Source organism: Somniosus microcephalus, chromosome 8, assembly GCF_052327205.1.
Source record: "Somniosus microcephalus isolate GS21.2 chromosome 8, FLI_Smic_1.0, whole genome shotgun sequence".
In the NCBI taxonomy this organism is placed as follows: domain Eukaryota; kingdom Metazoa; phylum Chordata; class Chondrichthyes; order Squaliformes; family Somniosidae; genus Somniosus; species Somniosus microcephalus.
In genome coordinates this window covers 108287826-108296290 of record NC_140994.1, presented here as the reverse complement: position 1 = coordinate 108296290, position 8465 = coordinate 108287826, and positions in this window count along the sequence as shown.

Below are 8465 nucleotides of genomic sequence, written 5' to 3'. Positions count from 1 at the left end.
GAACACCGGCTGCGCTCTGCTCTCTCTCGTTGACACCGCTCGGTCCTGAACACCGGCTGCGCCCTGTGCACTCTACCCTCTCTCTTCTCCCGTCGACGCCGCTCTGTCCTGAACACCGGCTGCACCCTGTGCGCTCTACCCTCTCTATTCTCCCGTCGATGCTGCTTGGCCTTTTTCTGCAATCAGTCGGCTCTTGCCGCCACTGTCCGGGAAGGGTCTGCGCAGTACCTGTTGCCAGCCCGTTTCGCTGGACCACCTTGACTGGAAAGCCAAGCCTGGCTCTCGACAGCCTCCCCTGCGATGCTCAAAACTCCGCTGGATGACTGGGGGGTTTCCCGTGTTCGACGCCCGTGCTTCTGGACTTGGCCTTCTTCTTTCACTGTTCTCCAGGAGCAAATCCCTGGGAGGTGATGCAGAGTTGCAGGTAGGTTTGAATCTTCTCATCGCCAATGTTAGATCCGTGTATCTTGATGTTATGTCCTTCCATAATTAAACAAGAGACTGCAGGGAACAATCAACAGGTGTTTACTGGATGAGAGTTACTCTATAACTAACTGTACAGATCCCTACTCAGGGTTTATATACTGGTGTGGTCACTGCCGGTACTACAGTATACAGGAGCTGTAAAAAGTAGTTCTCCCCTTAAAGGTACATACATTTAAAGGTACATACAAAGGGCAGCTCGGTGGCACAGTGGTTAGCACTGTTGCCTCACAGCACCAGGGACCCAGGTTCGAATCCGGCCTCGGGCGACTGTCTGTGTGGAGTTTGCACATTCTCCCCATGTTTGCGTGGGTTTACTCTGGGTGCTCCGGTTTCCTCCCACAATCCAAAGATGTGCAGGTTAGGTTGATTGGCTATGATAAATTGACCCTTAGTGTTAGGGGGATTAAATACGTGGGGTTACGGGGATAGGGTGGGATATGTGTTGGTGTAGGGGTTACGGGGATCGGGTGGGATATGTGTCGGTGCAGGCTCGATGGGCCGAAATGGCCTCTATCTGCACTGTGGGGTTTCTGTGATTTTCTGTGATTACAAGGGTGCTCCCTGTACAGACGGGCTGCTCCCAGTACAGACAGGCTTCTCCCAGTACAGACAGGCTGCTCCCAGTACAGACAGACTGCTCCAGATACAGACAGGCTGCTTCCAGTACAGACAGACTTCTCCCAGTACAGACAGGCTACTCCCAGTACAGATAGGCTGCTTCTCATACAGAAAGACTGCTCCGAGTACAGACAGACGGCTTCCAGTACAGACAGACTGCTCCCAGTAGAGACAGACAGCTCCCAGTAGAGACAATCTGCTCCCAGTACAGACAGGCTGCTCTCAGTACAGACAGGGTGCTCCCAGTAGAGACAGGGTGCTCCCAGTATACATAGGCATCTTCCAGTACAGACAGGGTACTCCCAGTACAGACAGGGTGCTTCCAGTACAGACAGGCTGCTCCCCATACAGAAAGACTGCTCCCGGTACAGAGAGTCTGCTCCTGGTACAGACAGGCTGCTCCCGGTACAGACAGGCTGCTACCGCTACAGACAGGCTGCTACCGCAACAGACAGGCTGTTCCCAGTACAGACAGACAGCTCCCAGTAGGGACAGGCTTCTCCCAGTATAGACAGACTACTCTCAGAACAGACATGTTGCTCCCAGTAGAGACAGACTGCTCCCAGTAGAGACAGAATGCTCCCAGTACAGGCAGGCTGCTCCCCGTTCAGAAAGACTGCTCCCAGTACAGACAGACTGCTCCAAATACAGACAGGCTGCTCCCAGTAGAGACAGACAGCTCCCAGTACAGACAGGCTGCTCCCAGTACAGACAGACTGCTCTCAGATTAGACAGGCTGCTCCCAGTACAGACAGGCAGCTCCCAGTACAGACAGGCTGCTCCCAGTACAGACAGACTGCTCTCAGATTAGACAGGCTGCTCCCAGTACAGACAGGCAGCTCCCAGTACAGACAGGCTGCTCCCAGTACAGACAGACTGCTCTCAGATTAGACAGGCTGCTCCCAGTAGAGACAGAATGCTCCCAGTACAGACAGGCTGCTCCCCGTTCAGAATGACTGCTCCCAGTACAGACAGACTACTCCAGATACAGACAGGCTGCTCCCAGTATACCAATCTGCTCCAAGTACAGTCAGGCTGTTCTGAGTACAGACAGACTGTTTCCTGTAGAGACAGACAGCTCCCAGTGCAGACAGACAGCTCCCAGTAATGAAAGTCTGCTCCCTATACAGACAGGGTGCTCCCTGTACAGACATCGCTGCTCCCAGTACAGCCAGACTGCTTCCAGTACAGCCAGGCCTCTCCCAGTACAAACAGGCTGCTCCCCGTACAGAAAGACAGCTCCCAGTACAGACAGACTACTCCAGATACAGACAGGCTGCTCCCAGTACAGCCAATCTGCTCCAAGTACAGTCAGGCTGTTCCGAGTACAGACAGACTGCTCCCACTACAGACAGACAGCTCCCAGTAGAGAGAGGATGCTCCCAGTACAGACAGGCTGGTCCGAGCACAGACGGGCTGCTCCCAGTACAGACAGGCTTCTTCCAGTACAGTCAGGATTTTCCCAGTACTGACAGGCTGCTCCCTGTACAGAAAGACTGCTCCGAGTACAGACAGACTGCTCCCAGTAGAGACAGACTGCTCCCAGTAGAGACAGACAGCTCACAGTAGAGACAGTCTGCTCCCAGTACAGACAGGCTGCTCCCAGTAAAGACAGACAGCTCCCAGTACAGACAGGCTGCTCCCAGTACAGACAGACTGCTCTCAGTACAGACAGGGTGCTCCCAGTAGAGACAGGGTGCTCCCAGTATACACAGGCTGCTTCCAGTACAGACAGGGTACTCCCAGTACAGACAGTGTGCTTCGAGTACAGACAGTCTGCTTCCAGTACAGACAGGCTGCTCCACATACAGAAAGACTGCTCCCGGTACAGAGAATCTGCTCCTGGTACAGACAGGCTGCTCCCGGTACAGACAGGCTGCTACCGGTACAGACAGGCTGTTCCCAGTATAGACAGACAGCTCCCAGTAGGGACAGGCTGCTCCCAGTACAGACAGGCTTCTCCCAGTATAGACAGACTACTCTCAGAACAGACAGGCTGCTCCCAGTACAGACAGGCTTCTCCCAGTATAGACAGACTACTCTCAGAACAGACAGGCTGCTCCCAGTAGAGACAGACTGCTCCCAGTAGAGACAGAATGCTCCCAGTACAGACAGGCTGCTCCCCGTTCAGAAAGACTGCTCCCAGTACAGACAGACTGCTCCAAATACAGACAGGCTGCTCCCAGTAGAGACAGACTGCTCCCAGTACAGACAGGCAGCTCCCAGTACAGACAGGCTGCTCCCAGTACAGACAGACTGCTCTCAGATTAGACAGGCTGCTCCCAGTAGAGACAGAATGCTCCCAGTACAGACAGGCTGCTCCCCGTTCAGAAAGTCTGCTCCCAGCACAGGCAGACTGCTCCAGATACAGACAGGCTGCTCCCAGTATACCAATCTGCTCCAAGTACAGTCAGGCTGTTCCGAGTACAGACAGACTGTTTCCTGTAGAGACAGACAGCTCCCAGTGCAGACAGACAGCTCCCAGTAAAGACAATCTGCTCCCAATACAGATAGGGTGCTCGCTGTACAGACAGGCTGCTCCCAGTACAGCCAGACTGCTTCCAGTACAGCCAGGCCTCTTCCAGTACAAACAGGCTGCTCCCCGTACAGAAAGTCTGCTCCCAGTACAGATAGACTACTCCAGATACAGACAGGTTGCTCCCAGTACAGCCAATCTGCTCCAAGTACAGTCAGGCTTTTCCGAGTACAGACAGACTGCTCCCACTACAGACAGACAGCTCCCAGTAGAGAGAGGCTGCTCCCAGTACAGACAGGCTGGTCCCAGCACAGACGGGCTGCTCCCAGTACAGACAGGCTTCTTCCAGTACAGTCAGGATTCTCCCAGTACTGACAGGCTGCTCCCTGTACAGAAAGACTTCTCCGAGTACAGCCAGACTGCTCCCAGTACAGACAGACTGCTCCAACTACAGACAGACTGCTCCCAGTAGAGACAGGCTGCTCCCAGTAGAGACAGGCTGTTCCCAGTACAGACAGGCTACTCCCAGTACAGACAGGCTACTCCCAGTACAGAGAGACTGCTCTCAGATTAGACAGGCTTCTCCCAGTAGAAACAGGCTGCTTCTCGTACAGACAGGCTGCTCCCAGTACAGACAGACTGCTCCCAGTACAGACAGACTGTTCCCCGTACAGACAGACTGTTCCAAGTACAGACACGCTGCTCCCAGTGTACACAGTATTGCATCTTGACCGAACAGTAATGAATAGAGGAGATGGAATGTACCTTTTACTATTTATTGAGTAAATGGATGGACATTACAGCACATTGTCTGCAAGGCAGAACCCGAAAGTGAAAGTGAAAGACAAAGTAAAACCGAGCCCCCCAGCAGCCCCTTCAGGTAACACCCGGGAACTGGGACAAACTTAATTGAAGCAAAACTCAAAACAAAACACTCTTTTTCCCCAGATAAAACCCATTAGTCCTCCAGGCACCTGAACGGAATCTAACATAACTTGAGCGCCGCTGGACAGGCATAGTTGGGGTGCCACTGCTAGCCGCAGGAAAACCTTCCTCCATGACTGATGAGTCCGTGACACCATCTGTCGATATGGCTTCTGTCGTTGTTGCAGGAAGCAGGCTGTCACTGCCTGGCAGAGGTGGCGGAGACAATGGCCTACCCTGTGAAGTCTCTGTTACTCTCACCGGAGTATGACCCCGTAGCTGGTCTACGTGGCGTCTGTGTAGCTGGCCATCAGATGTACGGACGCTGTATGACAGGGGACCCGTGGCCTGCTCCACCACGGCAGGCATCCATTTGTCTCCTCCTGCATAGCAACGGGCAAACACATTCTCTGATGGCTCGAACTGCCTGGCTGTGCCCTGGTGCTTCTTAGCCAGCTCCTCTTGCTTTGTGTGCATCTCATCCCTGTAGTCCGGGTGCAGCCGGTCCAGTGCAGTCGCCAGCCGACGTCCCATCAGCATCTCGGCAGGACTCTTCCCCGTTGCTGAGTTTGGTGTGGTATGCTGTGATAACAGGAACCTGGCCATTCTGGTTTGCCAGTCCCCCACCGATATCCTCACCAGTGCCTCTTTTGTGGTTTGCACCATCCTCTCTGCCTGCCCATTAGAGGAGGGGTGATAGGGCGCTGTGGTCACGTGGCGGATCCCGTTTCTGCCTGCAAAAGCCTTTGAGTTCTGCTGACATGAAGGCTGCTCCATTGTCTGAAACCAGCACGTCGGGGACTCCATGTTTGGCAAACAGCAAACGCAATGCGTTGATCACTGCACTGGATGTCATGGGGCTCATGATAGCCACCTCCAGCCATTTCGAATAAGAATCCACCACTATCAAAAAGACCTTCCCCTGAAATGGCCCTGCAAAGTCAATGTGGAGTCTCGACCATTTACGAGTGGTCCACTCTCAGGGGTGAAGGGGAGCGTTGGATGGGATATGGCGAGTCAGCTGACATGTCTCACAGCTCTTTACCACCTCCTCCACGTCTCGGTCCAACCCCGGCCACCAGACGTAGCTTCTCGCCAACGCCTTCAGGTGCACAATCCCAGAGTGTGAGTCATGCAGCATTTTCAGCACCTCCTCTCTTGCGGCGGCAGGAACCACCACACGGCTTCCCCAGAGCACGCAGTTCTTGTGTGCAGACATTTCATGGCGCCTCTGAACGAAGGGCTTGTAATGCTCCTCCCGGACCTCGGAGGGCCAGCCATGCAGCAGCCAGCGTAGCACCCGTGATAAGACTGGATCTTTCTGTGTGAGGCTGCCAATCCGCTGCGCATGGAGTGGGGCCTCCCGAACCTCCTCCAGTAGCAGCACCTCCAGGGCTGGTGGTGTCTCAGCCATCGGCTGGTTCAAAGGCAAGCGACTCAGAGTATTAGCATTAGCCAGCATCTTCCCAGGCCTGTAGCAAAGTTCATAACTGTAGGCCCCCAACATCGGACTCCACTGAAGCATACGCGGTGATATGATCTGGGGCATGGGCTTCGAGTGATGCAGGAGCCCCAAGAGTGGCTTGTGGTCTGTGTAGATGATGAACTGTCTCCCTAACAGGTACTGGCTGAACTTCTTTACCCCAGATATGATGGCTAGGGCCTCCTTGTCAATCTGGGCGTAATTACGTTCTGTTGTTGAGAGTGTTCTTGAGGCAAAACTGATAGGCGCTTCCCGGCAATCTGGCTCTATGTGACCCAACAGAGCTCCCAGCCCGTATGGTAAGGCATCACATACCAACACCAATGGCTTGTTTTCATCATAGTGTGCCAGAACCTTATCTGCTTGTAGCAGTTCCTTTGCCTGTCTGTAGGCTGTTTCATGAGCTGAGGTCCAGTTCCAAACTGTTGCTTGGTCTAACGGTCTGTGCAGTGGCACTAAGATTGCGGCTTTGCCCTTGAGAAAACAACTGTAGAAGTTTAACAGTCCGAGGAATGCCTGCAGTTTGGTCTTGTTCTTGGGGGTGGGAGCGCTCCTGATAGCCTCCACCTTCTCTGTAGTCGGATGCACACCGTCTTTGTCCACTTGGAATCCCAAGAACTCCACCCCATTGGCAGCGAACACACATTTCTCCTTCTGAAGGCGTAGTCCTACCACAGCCAGCCGGCGTAGTACTTCCTGAAGCCGCTCATCATGGGCTTCCTGTGCCTTGCCTGTAATCAGTATGTCATCCAAGTAAGGCTGAACTCCCGGAGCACCAGCCAACAGGGTGTCCATGAACCTCTGAAAGATTGCCACAGCCGTAGACACCCCAAACTGCAGCCTTGTGGCTCGGAAAAGTCCTCTGTGGGTGTTGATTGTCAACAGCTCGGCTGACTCTTCATCCAGGACCAGTTGCTGGTATGCTTGCTTGAGATCCAGCTTGATGAACAGAGTGCCTCCAGCCAGTGTTGAAAACAGCTCTGTAACTGTTGGTAAGGGATACACATCTGGTAACACAGCAGTATTAACCATACATCTGTAATCTCTACAGATTCGCAGGCCCCCATCCTTCTTTGAAATGGGCACGATATGGGTGGCCCAACGGGAGTTCTTCACTGGCAAGAGAACCCCTTGGTTCACCAGCTCATCCAGGGCCTCATCCACCATCTTGCGCAATGCAAAAGGCACTGGTTGCGCCTTGAAGAACTTAGGCGCTACCCCTGGGTCCACTTCGATTGAGACTGGCGGTCCCCGACAGGCCCCGAACTCCACCAAAAACCTCTTCATAGTTCTCCAACATAGGCATTATGGGCTGTCGCTGTACTGTGTGTACTCCTGTCACTTCAATACCTAGGGGCTCAAACCAATCTCTGCCCAGCAGGCTTGTGCCCTGCCCCGCCAGCACATAAAGTGGAAGTGTGTCCTTGACTGCCTGATACTTAACTCCCACATAAATCATACCCAGCACCTGGAGTTGAGCTTGGGACCACTGCCGTAGCATGCCACTGACCTGAGCCATCGCCGGGTGTTCACTTGGCCACAGCCTATTGTAAGTCTCTTCACTTATCAACGAACATGCTGAGCCTGAATCCACCTCCATGCAGAGTGGTGCCCCATTCATGATCACATTTGCCGTGTATCCCCACCGTCTGTGGGGTAGCTGCTCAGCTTCCGTGGTATACACTGTGTACTCATCGTTGTCCTCCAGTGTCAGGGTGTGTGTCTGCGATGCTTGTGTTGGCTCTGCTGCAGCAGCCTGAGCTTTCTTCATGCAGATGCGAGCTATGTGTCCTCTTTTCTTACAGAAATGACATACCGCTGACACAAATTTGCATGTAGTGGAACCATGGAGAGCCCCACAGCGGAAACATTTTCTTCCTGTCTCTTTAGTTGCCTCCATGTCTCTCACAACAGCAGCTGCGTGTGTGGTCTGGTGCACCTCCTCGGCGGCCTGAGATGGTGTTGCATCTGTATGGAGCATACGTGTGTTCATCGATGCAGCCTCTGCTGCTAAAGCCTTCTCCTCGGCCAGTCAGAACGTCAGGGCCTTCTCCGCTAACAGCTGTCTCTGCAATGCCGAGTCCAGCACTCCACACACAATCCGATCACGGAGCATATTGTTTAACTGGTCACCAAAATTACAATGTAATGAGCGTTTCCTCAACTCAGCAATGTAACTTGAAGTAGATTGTCCAGGCTGTTGTTTACAATTGTGAATATGGAAACGCTGCACAATCTCTGAGGGTTTTGAGTTAAAATGTTTCTGCAGCTTCTCAATCAAATCAGCATAATCCACCTCACTAGGTTTACGAGGAGCCACCAATGAACGCAGGATGTAATAAGTAGCAGCTCCTCATACACTTAGCAACATTGAACGTTTCTTCTCTTCTTTGTCAATATTATTGGCCTCAAGGAAACACCCCAGTCTTTCTGCGTATTCCTCCCATGAACTGTCCTTATCTCCAGAGAACTCTTCAA